The sequence below is a fragment of the Anabrus simplex genome, chromosome 2, assembly GCF_040414725.1.
Source record: "Anabrus simplex isolate iqAnaSimp1 chromosome 2, ASM4041472v1, whole genome shotgun sequence".
NCBI lineage: Eukaryota > Metazoa > Arthropoda > Insecta > Orthoptera > Tettigoniidae > Anabrus > Anabrus simplex.
Window position 1 is genome coordinate 293625102 of NC_090266.1, and position 21336 is coordinate 293646437.

General features: G+C 40.5%; 1 protein-coding gene across 2 annotated transcripts in view; it reads right to left on the reverse strand.

Moving 5' to 3' along the window:
- Positions 1-21336, reverse strand: part of LOC136862788 (ly6/PLAUR domain-containing protein 6) — a 359087-nt gene that overhangs the window by 272092 nt on the left and 65659 nt on the right. The gene's annotated exons all lie outside the window — the stretch shown is intronic.

Sequence of the window (21336 nt, forward strand, 5' to 3'; positions counted from 1 at the left end):
ATGGTCAGCGTACTGGCCTTTGGTTCAGAGGGTCCCGGGTTCGATTCCCGGCCGGGTCGGGGATTTTAACCTTCATTGGTTAATTCCAATGGCCCGGGGGCTGGGTGTTTGTGCTGTCCCCAACATCCCTGCAACTCACACACCACACATAACACAGCCCTCCACCACAATAACACGTATTTACTTACACATGGCAGATGCCGCCCACCCTCATTGGAGGGTCTGCCTTACAAGGGCTGCACTCGGCTAGAAATAGCCACACGAAATAATTAATTAATTCTATATTTCACTGTAAGACGAGATACGATCGAGCTTGTGAATTTTCCGGTGTATGTTTCATCTATATCAACTCCGCGTAACTCATATAGACAATCAGTAGCATGTTCTGTACTAATTTAAAAGTGACCGGTTACAGTAGTTTTAAAGTTATTGCAAATCTGTATGTTCTATCGAGTAGTTGTATGAGTAAGAGGCCTTTTATAAATCAGGGTGTACCGGGCGAGTTGGCCGTGCGCGTAGAGGCGCGCGGCTGTGAGCTTGCATCCGGGAGATAGTAGGTTCGAATCCCACTATCGGCAGCCCTGAAGATGGTTTTCCGTGGTTTCCCATTTTCACACCAGGCAAATGCTGGGGCTGTACCTTAATTAAGGCCACGGCCGCTTCCTTCCAACTCCTAGGCCTTTCCTATCCCATCGTCGCCATAAGACCTATCTGTGTCGGTGCGACGTAAAGCCCCTAGCAAAAAAAAAAATCAGGGTGTCGGACAAGGTTGTCCCTTATCATCGGTACTTTTTAAATTTACACTGGCATATCTGTCTTGTTATTGCAGCCTTCGGTCTTCTCCTTCATTTTCTTCTCATTATGCAATTATAGCGCCAGGATCCAGCTTTGATCCTTTTTATCCACTCCTCCCGAATCCTTGCCAAATCTTCCACTATTTCCACTTTCTTTTCAATTGGACTTGCGATATTCCATGTAACAGTTCTTATGTTCTTGTCCTTTTCCTACTGTATTATCGTCTTTAAATCTGTCCAGGTTTTTTTCTCTTTGAATCAGGATGTTGCCCCTTCCGACGAGGGTTTTGCTATAGATGCTGAATGGTGGTGGTGGTCGTGGTGGTGGAGAATTGCCCCTTATTGCCTCCTGGTCACCATATCCCAGATGGTGCGCGGTTTGTACAGGCATCTTCTTCTCACCCATTCAGATAAGTTTTCCTGCTAATACTCGGGTGGCTGATGGCAGTGTTTTCTTACTGGACAGAGGGTTATCCGTACCCCCATGCCTCAGACTAAGATTAAAGGGCATTTTTATAATTCACAACATCCTGCTAGATACTATTTTGTTTACCGTCGACGAAGTAACTGTGACAAACTGAAGAAAGCTGTAAATGAGCTGCATAATGTACTAAGCTGATTTAACTTTAAACTGTCAAATATTAGAACTAAAGTGATGGTTCTTGAAGGGAAGAAACCTGCAAGTCCAATGTCACTGTTTCAATAAAATAATATAATTGAAATATTTTCAAGTTTTATTTTTTGGGGGAATGCCACTTCCTCCTCTTCTTCTACTTCTTCTTCTTCTTCTTCTACTACTTCTTCTACTTCTTCTTCTTATTCTTTTATAACTTTCCCATACGCTAATGTGTCGCACATATGAACTTGCCTCTGTTTTACGGCCCAAATGCCCTTCCTGTCGTCAATCCTACGAGGACGATATATTCACTATTGCGTATTTCTGTGTTGGTTACTAGTACAATGTGTTGTTTGTGGTTATGAAGAGGAGTGTGTTGGTACAAAAGCAAAAACCTAGTCCCCAAGTCAGAGGAATTAATGACACGCGATTGAAGTCCCCGATTAACCGGGAGTCGAACTCGAGACCCTCCGAATCGAAGGCCTCGACGCTGGCTTATCAGCCAAGGAGCCAGTTTGGGTTTGTTATTCACAAGAAATGAATTTCAACATAAAACGGAAAAAGTTTCAATGGATGTGTAGTAAAACGGATATTTCGAAACAAAGCAAATCCAAAATTGTAAAACGTTGACAGTTACTAATCTGTCATACAGAGCTGAGAACTGTTCTCTTAAGAAAAAGGATAAGCACAGGAATCTCTTTGCAGAAATGAAGTTCTTATTGTCAATGGCTGGTTATTCTCTCACAAGGGAACATCGGCAATGGTTAAGTCACCGATCGCGATGAAACTTGGAAAACACATTGAGATACACGTAAAAACGATGTCGGCATCAATTTTGGGTGCCAATATTCATTAGGGCGTTAACTACGGGGCCTAAAAGTTGTGACATTTCAAATTCCGCGCTATTAGCGATGAATACCTGCTGGCCAACGCTAAGCTGGCACACTGCGTATCTGGAGACACGCCTCTTCACCTCCTCCCCTCCACGCTCCAATTGGTTCGCCATGCACGTTTCCCTTCTCCCCGCGCTTGCCGGCTGTGGTGGCGAACCTATTGGAGCGGGTAGGGGAGGAGGTGCAGAGGCGTATCTCCAAGTACGCAGTGTGCCAGCTTAGCATGTGCCAGCTTAGCATTGGCCAGCAGGTATTCATCGCTGATCGCGCGGAATTTGAAATGTCGCAAATTTTAAGCCCCGTAGTTAACGCTCTAATGAATGTTGGCACACAAAATTGATGCCGACATCATTTTTACGTGTACCTCAATGTGTTTCCCAAGTTTCATCGCGATCGGTGACTTACCCATTGCCAATGTTTCCTTGTCAGAGACCAGCTGGAAAAGACGGACACAAGAAACTAGTTACATGTCCTTCACCTTGTAAATAAGATTGAAAAAAAGGAATTTGTACGGAAATTAATAACAGAATGCCGATACGTTTATTACAAGATAACTCAAAAGATATAAAAGTGACACAGGCCTCCTACCTTGTAGATGTAAAGAAAAAAAATATCTGTAGTAGGAACAGGGTAAGGAGTCTAGGCCCTGAAATACAGGAGAAGGAGTCTTCTAACAAATCCCTCGAGTTATAATTTTCGAGTAATGAAATTGAAAAATGTTTGCAGTTCGTACATGAGGAAATAAAATGTGCTCCAACTTAAGGGACTGGATCACAGTAGACGCCTTCTTAACTGACCGTCTGATTAGCCGGCCGATTCGGTGAATAAAGTTACTTCCAGTTTCTCACGGACGCGAGCGCCCGCGTTGTCGCCCACTCCGCCCCGCTCCCAAACAAGATGCAACTTGTTGTATAAACCTTATCGCGTACGATAGTGGTTACAGATTTTGGTCAGTTTTAAAAAAGTTTAATGACAGAATATGTGCTTTCAAGTTTACTTTGGTGAATAAGTGATAGCGTTATGAAGTGAAAAATACAGTTGCAGGACCATGAACTGGGTGCAATATTTTGTATCATGGCCAAAAATTAAGTTGGTATGCATGTACAGTACTCTTAAATTTTTTTTTTAATTATTTAAATGATTTGTATAATGTGGATGAATTTCATAAGCCGAATATATTTCTAAATACTGTTTACAGGAAGGTGAAATATCTTACATGAAATTATAGTACTATTAATTGCTGGGATGGCCCTTTATTATAATATTGTTGGTTTACAGGCCATTTCTTTTCTCCGAGCAAAGATCTGTTCTCGAACCACTAGGTTGGTGGAGGGTGGCGTGGGGTTGGGGGTGGGGAAAACGGCATCTGCTGTCTCCTTCAATTGGGAAATTTTAAAACGTTCACGTTGAAATAGTGAAAAAATTGCAGTGTTGGTATAATAATTCCACACATCAATATTCATACAAAAAAATTGTAACTATAAAATCTTTAGATTCTTTTCCTCGAGATCATTCTCAATACACATAAATTAATTTTGATGATCTTTGCATCAAAATGTAAGTTTTATACGCAATAAGCTTGAACACTATGCATTCAAAAGAAAACCGTGTTCTGTACCTGTAAATATTTTGAAGTGACTTTTCGGGTGCTCAGAAAACCCAGTACCTATCCAGCATTAATGATATGCTTCGAAATCAACAGACCTGAATTATTTATTTGAATCTGAGTGCGATAGGCCTTATATACTGGCAAATCTACCCTGTTAATGTTAAGGACTGAAATGAAATGGCGTATGACTTTTAGTGCCGGGAATGTCCGAGGACATGTTCGGCTCGCCAGGTGCAGGTCTTTCGATTTGACTCCCGAAGGCGACCTGCGCGTCGTGATGAGGATGAAACGATGATGAAGACGTCACATACACCCAGTCCCCATGCCAGAGAAATTAACCAATGATGGTTAAAATTCCCGACCCTGCCGGGAATCGAACCCGACACCCCTGTGACCAAAGGCCAGCACGCTAACCATTTAGCCTTGGAGCCGGACATGTTGAGGACTAACATACTGTTATGCAAAACTTAAGGGCGAAAGAAAGTTTCGCATTTTGTGTCCCTGCCAAGTAACACGGCTCGATGAAACTTGAACCATACATAGGAAGAACTGCTACAGTATGCTACGGTAGGCATCTGAAAGCAATATGCGATGAGACGAACAGAAATGACTCTTTTCTACAGAGACAGTAAATTACACGTAAGTCACTGCGACTCATGATGGTCCCCTGGACATCAATAAAGAAGGGACATGGTTCTTAGAAAGGTGTGTGATCACCACGGACAGTGATGCATGTTCTGCAACGTGTTTCCATGCTGGCCACAAGATTGGTAAGGAGTTCTTGTGGTAGGGCGATCCATTCCTCCACCTGCGCTGTTCGATGCGGTCGTACATTTCTTTTCATCCATAAAAATGTAGTCAGGGTCGAATGAACCCCTGAAAAGACGCACATGGGGAAGGAGTACACTGTCAAACTAATGTTCATCGGTGAGTGTATCCCGTTCAAAGATGTGGAGGTCGGTACGCCCATGCAACATTACGCCTCCCCACACCATAATACTAGGACCACCATAATGATCATATTCGACAATGTTCCTGGGTGCATTACGTGTTCCCACCTCTCGCCAGTAGAATCACTACTCAGACTGAATCTGCTCTTATCTGAGAAGAGCACGCCACCCCACTCCTCGTAGGCCCAGACCTGATGCTCTTGGCACCATCGCAAACGGTGCCCATGTGCGGGTGCCAACGGAACACCACGTAATGAGCGTCGGGCAAACAGACTACACACATGGAGTCGCCGTGCCACTGTGGAGGGTGAGATTGGCTGCATTGCAGTCCTGTTGAATGTGATTGCAATTGCACCCGCTGTTTGTATGATGCACACTGTAGCGGTCATCTTCTGTTGTAGCTGACCGTGGTCGACCCCCTCCCCTCCTTCGGGAGCAATGCCTGTGGTTCGGAATGCTCTCCATGCACGTGAAACAATGCTGTGAGCAATACCAAAATCCTTGGCTACACACGTTACTCTTCGTCCTTCTTCTAGTTTCGCGATGATTCTTTCTCGTGTGAAGTCATCCGAATGTTGTCTCCGGGCCATGCTGTAGCACCATAACAGTTCGCAGATTGACTCAGACTGTCTTGTCCCGTTCCTTCAACTGCCTCGTTTTGTGATGTCAAACCCATTTGGCGACTATCTATGCACGTGTAGGAGACCTCTGTTACCGCAGTTTCATTCATTTCCACCGAGTAGTTGATATGTTATGTTGCTTTATCTATCTCGTCCTTAAGTTTTTCACAGCAGTATAGAATAATGCAATGAGTACCGCAATACTCGTATTTAATGATAAAAATTAGACTGGACATGTTTTACAAAAATAATGTAATTTCTCATGTTAGAATATAAAATTCACTCAATAATCCCTTCAAAGAAATTTTTTTTCTGCCCCAAATTGCAGTTTGCGTGAGCGAGTGAGGGGTGACACTTTGCTAATCTCCCGGGTAGTCACACTACAGGAAGTTTCATTCAAATTTGTTTGTCCAAGTAATTCTGTCTGTCTGTTAGGTCATCAGCCCAGAGGCTGGTTGGATCCTGAAACAGCACCTCCAAAGGTTATGCGGTTATAAGGAAACCGCAAAAACCAATGGCAGCACCAAAATGAGGCGTACTAGGCAACATGAGGAGTGAGGTAGTTTGCCATTGCTTTCCTCACTGGGTCAGAAAATACTATTGCAGCACGACTGACCCTATGAGCAGAACCTTTCATAACACTCAGATGCACTAGTCATGCTCTGAATGTCATTACTCAGCACTACCCATACCCCAGCAACTTCCATATTGTCACAGTCATGGATGTTGACTGGGACTTCGGTGGAAGCTACACTTTACTCTGGCCTGTGCCAAGAGATGGATGCAAAAGTACTGTATCCATCAAGAAATGACAGCAGGCAGTCCAAGTAATTACGTTCTGTTATTTGCTCGAGTTCTGACAAAGTCTGACATCATCATTAGCTCGCCTGTCCCTTGCTGCTATACGTCTCGAAACACTTCACATCTTGAGGTGAAGGATCTGCGTTTGTGAGTGTTTAGCCACTCTGATGTATGCTTAACATGGCCGTTTAGAAATTATAGATATGTGTTGAATTCAGGGTATTATTATTATTATTATTATTATTAGTATTATTATTATTTATTCTTTATTATTATTTGAAGGTGAGCCTCCGTGGCTCAGACGGCAGCGCGTCGGCCTCTCACCGCTGGATACCGTGGTTCAAATCCCGGTCACTCCATGTGAGATTTGTGCTGGACAAAGCGGAGGCGGGAGAGGTTTTTCTCCGGGTACTCCGGTTTTCCCTGTCATCATTCATTCCAGCAACACTCTCCATTCTCATTTCATTGCATCTATCAGTCAGTAATATATATCACTTTGGGAGTGGCGATCCTATCGTACTAACAGCCTATATATGCTTCATTCATTACCTCCCTGACCCGGTCAATGACTGGAAAACAGGTTATAGGTTTTCATTTTCATTATTTCAAGGTACTAAAATACGCTAGCCTCATATGTAGGTAGATTTATTATTGCGTAAAAGAACTCTTGTAGGACAAAATTCCGGCACCCCGGCGTTACTAAAAAGTCATTACTGGGACGTAAAACCAATAAAAAAATCTTCTTCTTCTCATTATTATTATTATTATTATTATCGTCGTCAAGTCAGGGATTTCTATGCATCTGAGCTACCCTGTCTAAAAACCATGAATACATGCCAGAATTACTGTAAAGCTTTAATGATGGCAGTGCCTGAAATACGATGCCGCGTTCCTGACTCTGGTCACAACATTTTTACAGGTGCCTGGCTTGAATCCTTGAACTGCTGCCGGATTAGTTGTCAAGTACGGGAGTTATTTTGTTCCAATGCAGTAGATAGTTGAAAATGCTGCCTGCGCATACATTTTATTCCTAACATATCCATAACGTACAGTTGTCCAATAGAAAGCTGAAAAACTCTCCTGTACAATTATGATAATAAATAATAATGTTATTGGTTTTTGTACCACTAACTACTTTTACGGTTTTCGGAGATCCCGAGGTGCCGGAAGTTTGTCCCGCGGGAGTTCACTTACGTGCCGGTAAATCTGCTGACATGGGGCTGACGTATTTGAGCACCTTCAAATAACAACGGACTGAGCCAGGATCGAACCTGAGAACTTGAGTTCAGGAAACCAGCGCCTTAACCGACCGAGTAACTCAGCCCGGATGCATAATTATGGCAAAAGTAACAAAAATATCATTCACATGGAATCACGATAGATCAATTAACACAATTATTTTAATGAAATAAAAATGTATTTACATTACTTTAGCACACAGAATGGAATTTTTAGGTTATATATTATTTTGATAACATGATTTTTGTAAGCTTAGATATACTGTCTTCCGTGTTGTTGCTTGTTGTTTTAAGGGGCCTAACATCGAAGGTCATCGGCTCTGTCTTCCTTGTACATGCAGCAGTTTCCATTATAGAACTTAGAGAAAGAGAAGGCGAAGCATTATCTGTTCCTGTTTTCCTGTAAGAGAGGTATTCTTCAAGGCAGTATTAGTGAACCTTTATAATTTCTTATATATAAATGACGCGAGTAAAGATATACAGTATAGCTATAGAGCAATAAATACATTACTCGAGTGTGAACGACTGCAAGAAAACCTCAACAATGCTGTGCAATGGACAGCAAGCAATAATATGATGATAAAAATGGTGAAAAGTCAGGATGTGAGTTTCACAAAGTGTGAAAGTCTTCTACGCCTTAATTACAGCGTTGGTGGGGGTGAGAGTTCCTCATAGGGGTCACTGTAATTACTTAGGTGTTAATATAAGGAAAGATCTTCATTGGGGTAATCACATAAACGGATTGTAAATAAAGGTTACAGATCTCTTCAGACGGCTATGAGAGTATTTAAGGGTTGTAGTAAGGATGTAATCGAGAGAGCATATACAGTAAGTCTCTGGTAAGGCCACAATTAGATTATAGCTCCAGTGTTTGGGACCTTCACCAGGATTACTTGATTCGAGAAATGGAAAAAATCCGAAGGAAAGCAGCTCGATTTGTTCTGGGTGATTTCCGACAATAGAGAACCGTTACGAAAATGTTGGGAAGTTTGGGCTGGGAAGACTGGGGAGAAAGGAGACGAGCCGCTCGACTAAGCGGCATGTTCCGAGCTGTTAGTAGAGAGGATAAAATAATAATGTTATTGTTTTTACGTCCCACTAACTACTTTTACGGTTTTCGGAGACGCCAAAATACCAAAATTTAGTCCCGCAGGAGTTCTTTTACGTCCCGGTAAATCTACCGACACGAGGCTGACGTATTTGAGCACCTTCGTAACCACCGGACGGAGCGAGGATCGAACCTGCCAATTTGGGGCCAGATGGCCAGCGCCTCAACCGTCTATGTCACTCAGCCCGGCCAGAAGAGAGATGGCGTGGAACGACATTAGTAGACGAATAAGTCCGAGCGTTGATTGTAAAAGTAAGAAAGAGCACCACAGTTCGAAGCTAAAGTTGTAGCCTAATTCAAGAGGAAAAAATTGGGCAAATATTCGTATTTAGGAAAAGAGGTTTGGGATTGGAATAATTTATCAAGGGAGATTTTCTATAAATTTCCAAATTCTTTGAAATGATTTAAGAAAGTACTAGGTAAACAACAGACAGGGAATCTGTCAGCCGGGCGACTGCCCTAAATGTCTGTCAGTGGTTGCTTGCTTGCTTGCTTGCTTGATTGATTGATTGATTGGTTGATTGATTGATCGACTGATTGATATTTATTTTTAGATCTTCCAAAAATGACACATCTGACACAATTTGCACCTGATTGTTCATCCACCGGATTACCAGAAATTTCTGCAATTTCCGAGGCACTCTGTTCATCATCATCATCATCATCATCATATTTCCCTCGCTGCTTTTATCTATTGTCTATTCATCTACTTCCCCAAGGTAATAGCTGTCAATATCGGTACTGTCATACAAATCTTCGAAAATCAAGCACTTAATTTCAGAGTCGTCAATGTTGGTAGCCTTGTCGCTTTTCAGCCTTCATAAAAAAATGGACGCATTTCCACTTCTCTAGCCGTATTACCACCTGCAAGTCGTCATTTGTTTCTTAAGGAATTTCAAAATGAAAGCCATATAACACTCCGCAGCCACCGCAATTTGAAATCGGTGCCATCTGACAACTGACTATATAACTACGTCTGAGTATAGAGACTGTCTCTCTGGGAGATGTTTACACTTGATAGAATATCACACCGTCTTCCAGGAACATGGTCCGCAGTAGTAGGGTTTTTATATCCTTAAAAACGAGCTAAGAAGGCAAATGGTGCAATGCCAAAGCAGTTTTATGTTTGAAACCTATGCATACCTTGAGATGGATTGCTAGAGACTGGTGTAATCTAAAAAGTTTTCAAAACGGTCGAATGTCATATCTAGGTTTACCAGATGCATTGGACGGATTGTAGGAATGAATGCTCTAAGATGTAGGATATTTTACTCATCACGGGGAATAACAAGATCAGTCAAAAAAGATAAAGTTCTCAGGGGAAGCATTTTTATTTATAAACCAAATGTTGTCAAACCATTCTGAGTTAAATGAAACAGATTTAAAAAAAATTGTTTTGGTTTGATTTTGTTTAATTCGAAGTATCAATGAAGTAACTGCTTTGGATCTTTAATGAAAGTGACTTGTCCTAAATCTTCTGATGCGGACCAGCCAAAACCAAAGTGATTTAAGTCACATTTAGGTATTCTTAGCTAGTAATATTTAACAGCTCTGTTTAGCCAAGGCAGCTGTGTAAATTCATTAACAATAATTCATTTACAAGACAATAATGTCCACATTCACAATACCAACATATAAAACCACAAGACACAAGACAAACTGACTTAATTGGTTGAAGTCACTTTTGTTAACAATATACAGAATATTACCAAGATAACTCAACTTATCTGGTTCTTACCAGTGACTGTTTTGTATTCTTAAATAATTTCGAAGTAAAATTTGGCTATTTCTTCATTATTATGAAGAAATGACTTATCTTGTTAGTATCAAAATATAGAGAGCATTGACATTAGTAAGTTACTACAAAAATTTAAAAACTGAACAAAAAAACGTATTCGGTATTTCTCGGGATGAGTGATAAAAGAAAAATGTATGCCATCGGGAAATTATACACTAAAAGCAAAAATAAATGGAAATAAACAATATTTAATTAATTTTATTCTCACATTGAATATACCAAGAGCGGAATCAGTTTCACGTTTATTTTAAAACGCTATTCGTGTTTAAGGGACATGCTGATTTGTTGCAAAATGTCTTGTCTGCTTAAAACATAATCATAAAACTCCGTGCAGTTTAAGTGTTTGAAGATGCATTTAACTAATAGTGTACACTTCACAGAGTCTATCTATAGCCTGTTTCCTTTATCGGTCCATTGAGCGAAAATCAATGTAAACAAGGATTCTACGTTCCCCTCGAGTGCAGGAAGAGTGAGCAAAAATTCAACAGCTCAGAATGACAGTGTTAAAATATATCTACAAACAATTGTCCATGCGCTCACGCTGCTCGCGAATTTATTCTTTCTTTCGAGACAGGAAAATATAATTTTAAACCATTGAATGCTCTGAATTTCGCAAATGAGTGCATCTAAAAATTTTAAATCCTTCCGGACGGTGGACAGAAGGTTAAATTGTAACGCTCGTCATATCCATCTCAGACTGTTATTTGAAGAGCAAGGCACATTGATGTCATGGTCTAAAAGGAAACGAACAACTGCTAGCAGCGATCATAACTGGCAGTTTTTACAGACCTGAATTACGGCAAAGAGAAGAACTTGCCTTTCCTCTACGGAATGAGTAGGTGATATTAAATGAAATAGGTACTCCTCCAAGATCATTGCTCTCCTAATTACACTGCCAGTGCCAAGAATAACTCCACTTCTTCAGTCATTCGAACAGCCGACACGTATCATGGGGAGTGTCATGGTAATTCAACAGCTCAGATTGAGAGTATTAAAATAAATGGAAAAACAATTATTCAGTGTGGTGTAACGTACGATAAAGGAGAAGACTGACTGGTACGTACCATACTACTGGCTATAACATTCCCTCAACCAATACTCCTTCTTACTGCAAATAAACTACAGCACTCCTGTAAACTGGAACATGTCACCATGTCACTTCATTACTTTCCATAACATTTTAACGAGAATGAAAAACACTAATATGGTTACAAATTAGCGAAAATTACTATCGTACCGTTAAAAAGAAGAAGCGATCATGCTCATGGGGAAATCTTGGATACATTATTTTCTGAAGTCAGTGTCAAATCGACTCATTCCCTTCACACTGAGGCAGTTCAATTATGCCCAAAATATGTATTTCGACGATGAAACGTGCTGGGTCTTGATTGAATAGCAAGTTTGTTTTGAGCGTAAGGTTGGGATTCTCACGGTGTACGAGTCTCAATAGAGTTTATAGTAAATGTATGGTTTAGAGAAGGAATCTGGTTTTGTATGAAAGAGATCGTTCTTACTTCAGGCTAGCGACTTCAGAATCTCGTTTACTACTTTTATACCTTTCCCACTTTATGATGGAAGAAGAACATACATGTGGAGTTTCCTCGGCATGGCACTTGAAATACGTATAAGTTAGTGTCCAAAATTAAAGCTATAAACAGAAATTTTTAAGAACAAAACATCGTATTAGGCACAGTGAAATATAAAGTGAACACTGTAACATAATTTGTTGATTTATCGTTGATGTAAGAATAGTCAAAAACCACCAATGTTTGCTTTGTTTCAAAATGTATCCACTGTCACAAACGCCAGAATACGCGATACTTCTTCTCATTAGGGCGTGTGATCTACTCTAGCAGTAATGCAGGCCCGACAACGACGTGGCATTCTGTGAATAATGTAATTTATCCCATTTTGCGGTATTGGACCAGGCTATTTATGATTCTGAAGATGATAGGGATCAGATACCGAGAACGAAGAATTATCTACAACCTGTATAAAAATCAGTCTGCAGTGATAAGAATTGAGGGCTTTGAAAAAGAAGCAGCTATCCAGAAAGGAGTGAGGCAAGGCTGCAGTTTGTCCCCTCTCCTTTTCAATGTTTACATAGAACAGGCAGTAAAGGAAATCAAAGAGAAATTTGGAAAGGGAATCACAGTCCAAGGAGAGGAAATCAAAACCTTGAGATTTGCCGATGATATTGTTATTTTATCTGAGACTGCAGAAGATCTCGAGAAGTTGCTGAATGGTATGGATGAAGTCTTAGGTAAGGAGTACAAGATGAAAATAAATAAGTCCAAAACAAAAGTAATGGAGTGCAGTCGAACGAAGGCAGGTGATGTAGGGAATATTAGATTAGGAAACGAAGTCTTAAAGGAAGTAGATGAATATTGTTACTTGGGTAGTAAAATAACCAACGATGGCAGAAGTAAGGAGGACATAAAATGCAGACTAGCACAAGCAAGGAAGAGCTTTCTTAAGAAAAGAAATTTGCTCACTTCAAACATTGATATCGGAATTAGAAAGATGTTTTTGAAGACTTTTGTGTGGAGCGTGGCATTGTATGGAAGTGAAACATGGACGATAACTAGCTCAGAAAGAAAGAGAATAGAAGCTTTTGAAATGTGGTGTTACAGAAGAATGCTGAAGGTGAGATGGATAGATCGAATCACGAATGAAGAGATTGGTGAGAGGAGATCGATTTGGCTAAATTTGACGAGAAGAAGAGATAGAATGATAGGACACATCTTAAGACACCCAGGACTTGTTCAGTTGGTTTTTGAAGGAAGTGTAGGTGGCAAGAACGGTAGGGGTAGACCAAGGTATGAATATGACAAACAGATTAGAGCAGATGTAGGATGCAATAGCTACGTAGAAATGAAAAGGTTAGCACAGGATAGGGTGGCATGGAGAGCTGCATCAAACCAGTCTATGGACTGATGACTCAAACAACACAACGCCCATTCATCCTGTACAACTAACCTTAGCTCTTGGAGAGTGCTTGGTGGAGTCGAACGTGAAGCAATTCTTCTTCCGAATGCATCCCACACACGTTCTTCGGGGTTTAAATCAGGAGAGCGACCAGGTCGGCCCATGCGAGCAATGTCTTCAGTTTGCAGGAGAGACATCAACCAGCTGTGTTCTATGAGGGTGTGTATTATCATCCATCAGTACAAAACCTGGGTCCACAACCCCTCGAAACAAACGAGCATGAGGGGATAAGATCATGTCATGATACCTGATGGCCGTAGAAACTTTACTGGCTTACCAGTACAATTTCATGGAGAGGTGTTCGAATGGTTATCGTAATGCCCCTCCACACTATCATTCACCCACCTTCATTTTGGTCACTTTCCACAATATCTGTAGGTCGAAACCGTATTCCAGGTACTCTCCAGATGCAAACCCGATGTGAATGATTTTGAGGACCGATCGGGCCTCATTCGCAAATAGAACATGGTCCAATGTTCGGTTGTCTGGGTGACATGTTGTTGACTGCCCTCTAGACGTCTTCTTCTGTGCACACGCGTCAGGGGTACACATACAGCCGGTCGCCGAAGCTAAAGGTCTCTCTGCTAAGACTTCTGCACACTGTTTGCTGTAAGGTCAGATGCCAACTGCCGTGCAGTCCTCCGGTTGTACCATCTAGCCCTATTGGTCAAATAACGGTCCTGTCTTTCGCATGTCACTCTTGGTCAACCTTGTTCTAGTCTTCGGGACATATTTTTGGACTCTAAAATGTTGTATCACATCCGAGAAACAACAGATCTATGCAAATTAAGCCGTCTGGACACTCCACCCTGTGACTGTCCGGCTTCCATTCGTCCAATCGCCCTCCACCGGAGTGAGACATCCAGGCGTCTTATCTGTGTCGTAACTGAATGTTTACACAGTGAACGTGAAGTTCGATTAATACGGCAGGGCACACTACGTACACCTGTTGACAGGGGCACTGTCGTCATAGCATTCATGGCTGTACAAAGATAGCGATGCCATCTTCTGGGCAGAATCCGGGTTTAGCATCATTTTTTTCACGCGTCACTATCACCCGATCGTAGTATGTGGTCAAATGGGCAGAGGGGAAAGAAATTCCGCTTGTTGGTTTAACTTTGAACACTAGTGTACATGGAGGATTAAAATTGGATATTTCTTTTACAGATTATGTAAGAGTGAATACAAATTTAAGGTACTCAAACTAATCAATTAAACTGATGTGACCTTCGAATTTTTAATCAAAATTTCCGGGACCTACTGTTTTATTACGTCTGTTGCTATTCCTTGATTGATGGAATATTTTTACTTCTTCCTTTTCGCACAGGCCAGACTGAAATATAACCTCCATCGATGTTCCAGTCCCATTTTTGGCTGTGAGAGTATGAAAGGCTCTGGTATATGGGTGGTGCTGAATAATACAATTCGAATCACTACTAGTGCATCTGAGTATTATGAAAAGTGCTGTTCTTAAGTTCAGTCATGCTGCAATAACACTTTCTGATCCAGTGATGAAAGCAATGGCAAACTACTGTACTCCTCATTGTGAAGAGTACGCCTCATATTCGCACCGCCATCAGATTTGGTGGTTTCCTTATAACCACATACGCTTGAGGATCTAACGAGCTGATGATCTGACAGGCAGACTGTTCTATGTGGTGAAATCTAACTCATAGGGAAATATCTTTCCATTTCAAAATTGTCAAATATATAGAGAGGAAACCCAAACGGAGTTGTTCTTTTAAATAAATTGGCAACTATGTCACTGAGTCTTTAGGACCGTCGACCAAGATAGCTTATGGACATAATAGCTTCGACTTTCACGGCCGGCATCACAAGGAAAGAGGAAGAGAATTTCTGGTTTGAAGTCCATGATCCAATAGGGTTTATAATCTCTGATGTTTCACTGAATACTGTGCCCGACATTTTGAAGGGTGCATTTTCACCAATGGTCAATAATACTAACTGAATCACGGGCCAAAAGTCCAGAATATTTCCCCTGCTATCAAAGCTAAATGGGTTTGAACATTGGTCGCTGTTCGGATAGATTCTGGGGACCAAGATATCGAGTTCAATCCGGGCTGAGATGAGATGCATTTGAAGATGTTTAAAATGCGACAAGTCTGTATTTATATCAGGTAGGTTCTTTAGTCTGCCAAAACTAATTTTGAATAAATAAATTTATGAACTACCTGGAAAAGAAAACATATGGTAACAGAATTATACCTGAAAAAGAAACAACTTAACGAAAACATAATGATATGTTTCGGTCTTGAAAGAACATCATCAGATTCTATCAAATCATACTCAAAAAATACATAGAAATATAGAAACATTTATGTTTATTTCTGTTTAAATCCTTAAAACTTGAAATTTGGAACTTATCTTAAAGAAGTTATCACTTATGTCCACTCTAGCATAGAATGCAAGTTGTTGTAATACCGTTTCTCTATCGTTGGCGTGAGTCCAGCAGGCTAGTCAGTCCGTTAACCACCGCCACGCCACGCTCCCCGCCGTGCCTAGGTCAATGACACGCTGAAACTTTACTTGTATTTGTTTTATTTTCAATGCTCCCTTTATTATTATATCGAATTAAAATGGTTTTTCGGAAATAATTCTGTTACAATATGTTTTCCTTTTCAGGTAGTTTATAGATTCATTTCTTAAAAATTAGTGTCGGCAGACTGAATAACCTCGCAGTTATAAAATAACTGAGTAGAAACTGATATAAGTTGGCTTCAGATATCACAAGCAATTCTATGCTGCTGGCTTCTATTATGTTTAAAAATTCCTGTGGAATAATTACTGAAACCACGGCATCCTTAAATATCTCCACCAATTGAAGAGAGGTAGTAGTAGTAATAGTAGTAGTAGTATGGGCTGCATAGCTGTTAGCTTACATTCAGGAGATGGTAATTTCGAACCCGACCATCTGCAGATCTGAATGCTGTTTCCCGTAGTTTCTCGTTTTCACACCAGACCGGACTTCAATGAAGGCCATGGTCGCCTTCTTCCCAGGCTTAGGACTTTCCTATCCTATCGTCGCCGAATGGTACCGTCACTCATTCCAGAACGGGTTTCCTCTATTTTAAATGCATGGAAAAGTGAGGATAGAACATCCACTTACTTCTTGATGCTAGCTGAGTTACAGATATAGAGAGCGTACTCCAAAACAAATGTGCAGTGCATTTTCTAATAAGTTCAACGTGCATCGTAAGTACGCAGACCGATGTCATTTACATGGAACATTATAAAAAAACTTGTTTACATTTTACCATGTTTGAAGTTCTCGTGAATGAACTCACTATATGCACAATGAAGGTATCACGACTTCGGACATCATCTCCATGTCGGTTAAACAAATTGATTCTCAAGGGTGCGATTTTTGTAACAGTTAACGCCGTGACCTAGCTGCCGTTAAGGCCTTGGCGTACCGAGACGAATACTGCCAAGCCAGATGCTTGCAGATAATGGAGTGTCAAGTGATATACGTGACGACATTTTCAGACTGGATTGGGTCTGATGCATCTCATATCAAGCAGCTCTTCAGTTTGTTTCTGGAGGCCGAGTGAGCTCCGTTTCAGCCCTCAGTCGAAAATAAGAAGCCATGCCTGGCTGGGATTCGAAGTAAGGGCTAACAGATAAGAGGCAGGCAGGCTACCCCTACACAATGGGGCTGGCCTAAGTATAAGGTAGGTGATTTTAAAAACGGGGTTTCAAACTGGAATGCTTCTTTTCTGTCAGATGAACAGCCCTCTGATCTCAATACGTGTAATTCCGTAATGAGTTCGCTGAAGACATAACACTTTTGCCCATTCATGTCCGATTGCTGATCGACTATATAACCATTGGTAAAGGAGCTAATTAGAATGACTATTTCATCAGTGCACCTTGAAATCCACTCACTACCAAGCTATACACATCTTCTTTCACTTGACTGTTTGTCTCTCGCAGGTGTAGCTTTATTAATGGCCTAAACGTGAGGTAGCGGATATTCGTCAACATTTACCGGCACAGCCAATACTGAGTCCTGCCTAGTTACACGTGTTGTAGGGCACTCGTTGGCTGGCATGTTATTCATGTTAGTAATACTCGCGCCACCTGTTACAATGCAGTGTGTGTTCTATTGCCTTACTAATTTATCCTTTCACTGTAAACCGTCATCTCGAATTGAATCGGTCATTTGAGGAACCTCACATATCCTAAGAGATAACTCGTAATAAATAAAACTGATTAGACACCATAAGATAAGAATGAGAATTAAACCAAAATTGGACATCTATAGATAATAATGAACAGGCATGTGACGTTTTTCCATGTTTTGCTTTGTCTTACCTCATAATACAAGAATCCAATAATGAGTCAGTTATTACCAAAAATGGACACGGGACAATTGTCCACGTTCTGCCTGTCTTGCCTCATAGTACATGAATCCAATGATAAAATAATTGTTACGAAAAACAAGACATGTGATGTGTGTGTCATTCCACACATAGCTGATTATTATCTTATCAAACAATTCTGTATAAGCGTCAGCGCCACCCCTCCCAGGTCTGTACATTCCAGAATCAAGTTGCATATTATCTTTAGAGACCAGCCTTACATCTAGAATTTCATGTCTCTAATCCCCAATGTTTTCATAGCCTCTAATTCTTTCACTAGTATGAATACTTCCCCTCCTATCGAAACACTCCTGTCTCTACGATAAACTCTCCTGTTCCAGGAAAGAACATCCGCATGCATAATATTACTTCTTAGCCATGATTCAACTATGATTAAAAGCTCTGGAAACATATGTATATCAAATTACTTTATTACTTTCCTTCTGCAGTTGAACAACTTTAAGCCATCCTTACTTGCCTTTCAGTTCCCTGTGCTCTCATCACCGCTCCCTAGTTCATAACGTTGCCCTGAATGTACCTCCCTATAACCTATCTAATCAAACCTTCCAACTTATACGTACGACTACGGTTCAAGTGAAGGCCATCTGAGCTCAGATCCCCATCGCCTACCCTCCAGTTAACATCTACAAATCTCACTCCAATTTTCCGGCATACCGACCCCATAGTCTCGATTAAATCCCCGATCATCCTCCAGTCAATATCCCTCCTGCACAGCATCTTACTGATAAGAATATCTGCTCACTTACACTTTCCTCGCGCTGCATTAATCAAATCGCAGACATCCCCAACTATCCCTGCTTGCCTTGCGTTGTTGGTTACAACGTGAAAAACTACCACCTTCTCCTTTCCCTCATAGTCATTTTTGCTTTCTTCATCATCTGTCTCAAACCAATTCCTGGATAACACTCTACACATGTTCTTTTTTCTCCACAATCTTTCCCTAGATCCCTAGCAATAGGGTCTCCCGTGATTAGAACCTCATCCCAGTCTACCTTGTTAGATCCCCTACCCTCCTGACCCTTATATTCCCTGACGGCTGCATAATCTACTTTCCCCTCCCTTTCCTCCGGTTCATGACCATATTCCACCTTCCTCTTCCTTTACTCTACTCTGCCTTTCCCTTTCCTAGTTTTCCCTTCTCCTCTAACTTCTCCCTTCTTCTGTAACACTTTCCCGTTCCTCACCTTCCCTCTGCTGCTTTATCTGCAGTGACTCATTTAGATTTCTCACTGATACCACCGCCGAACTCTCCCCCCTTGTCCTTCAATTTACTTCCTCTTAAAATGTTAGCCAACCTGTCTTTCCTAACTCCTCCCCTTCCTTCCCCTTGAATCCTGTAATCTGTGCATTGTTTAAAGGAGACCTACCTCCATTGCTTGTCTTACATTAGAAACAATTGTCTCCCTCAAACGCTCTAATTCTTCCCTCATTGTGTTTAGTGCTCACTCACACCCACAGTCCCTCCACCTGCATTCTTCAGTCATTCTTTAGTCTTCTTCACGGAAGTATGAAATATGATGAAAATCAACAAAAATATGTATTCTGCAAATATAATACGAAGGAAAGAAATACTCTAAAGTATGCAAGATAGCACGACCATAGAGAAAGAAAGAAAGTAAGATAGCAGCTAATAAAATAACTAGGCTACGAAACTACTTGGGCTTAGCCTAATAATAAAATAATATGGATAACAGAGTAACTGAAACTATATAGGCTAAATGTAGTTTAAAGTAAATGCGTAGACAGATTATCATTCTTTATTCCTCATGCCCAACTAAGTAGTGCGTTTGAACTTATTAGCACTTTTTGGTTTTCTTCTCTTCCCAGTATCTCTTCATCTGCTCGCTCTGTTCCTTTTTACGTTGTTCAGTCCATCCTGTATTTAGTGTGGTGGGCTTTAGAAAAAAATTGTGTTTGTGAACTAACATTCCGAATTTTATTCTATCTTGAATAGTTTCTTCATTAATGTAAATTGCATTTAGGTCTTCGCTGATTTCTTTCAGACAATTATTGTAATTTTTTTCATTGATAAGGCTAAAAAATTTTCTTTGTGAGCCTTTTATTATCCATTCTATATAAGTGACCTCCACCTGCAGCAGTTAATGGGTGGGTAAGTAGCTCATTAAATGTTGTTTCCGGTCCCAATCCCGAATGAAGGAGGAGGGTTGACGGCAGGAAGGGTATCCGGTGGTAAAAATTACTGCCAAAAATCAAATAGCCAGAACACATCTTGAGGCAACCTCTAGGGCTCAAAACCGTAGCTGTAATTTTGAGATCGACTAGGGTTGATCTCCCCATAACCTTCAACGGATTAGCATGATGGGACAAACAGCTAACAACACAGATGATGATGATGATGATGATGGTGATTATTATTATTATTATTATTATTATTATTATTATTATTATTATTATTATTATTATTATTATTATTATTATATCCTAATGCGTTCTAACATAAACGCAAAACACCGTTAAGCGGAAGGTTTATTCAGTGATTACAATGAAGTAAGCAATATACTATCTCTTCAAATAACTACACTACAGTTCAAAACAGCACTTAGGTGCATCCTAATTGCCACGTATTCGAAATACTCTTTTTCCAGTTGTTGGCCAATCATGATTGCAAGGTAAAGGTATTTTATTTATTCATTCTTCATCCATTCATTCATTCATTCATTCATTCATTCATTCATTCATTCATTCATTTATTCACTGTACATATATGACAGGCAGTCGATGTTTAAAATAACATGAATATATTTGTTAATATTATTTTGAAAAATGTTGATAAAAGAAGAAATTATACAACCATTTCATGAATGAAATAAATTTTCAGTTAGCACGTAACGGATTGTGAAATGTAATTCCTAACGGTTTACTTGTTTGGTAGCCTTTTTCCCAATTATCTGGGGTCAGTGCTAATGTGGATTAATTTAAGTTTACGACTGAACGCTCTCCCTGATTCCAACCCTGTATACAGGGCTGTATTCACCATTGCGTTTGTCTATGGTGGTTGGCATATTGATATGTTGTATGTAAATCAAAATGTGTATTAAAACGGTCGCAAGCACCCTGCCGACGAGCTAGAGGGATTAACCAAACGCGGTTAAAATCCCCGTCCTCATCGGGAATCGAGCCTGGCGCCCTCTGAACCGAAGAACCCTATGTTGACCATTCATCCAAATAGCTGGACTCATTAACACTAATGGTATGACTATATATTTCATTATGAAGCTTAGCATACGGTTATTAGGGTCCACGTTCTCAATTGTGGTTATCATAATTTCATAGCGTATTTATTCTTGTTACAGACGGCTGCGTAGAGTACTTGGTTGGACGCTCACCTCTTATACACTTGTTTGCGGGATCGAGTTTGAGCACAGTTATTTGATATTTAATGTTGCTTAAATCTTAGGGATATATGACAGTAGATTTATTGGCACATTCACGATTCCCCTTCCGGGACAAAATTCTGGCCCTCAAGAGACTATTAAGACTGATAGGAGTTTGAGGGA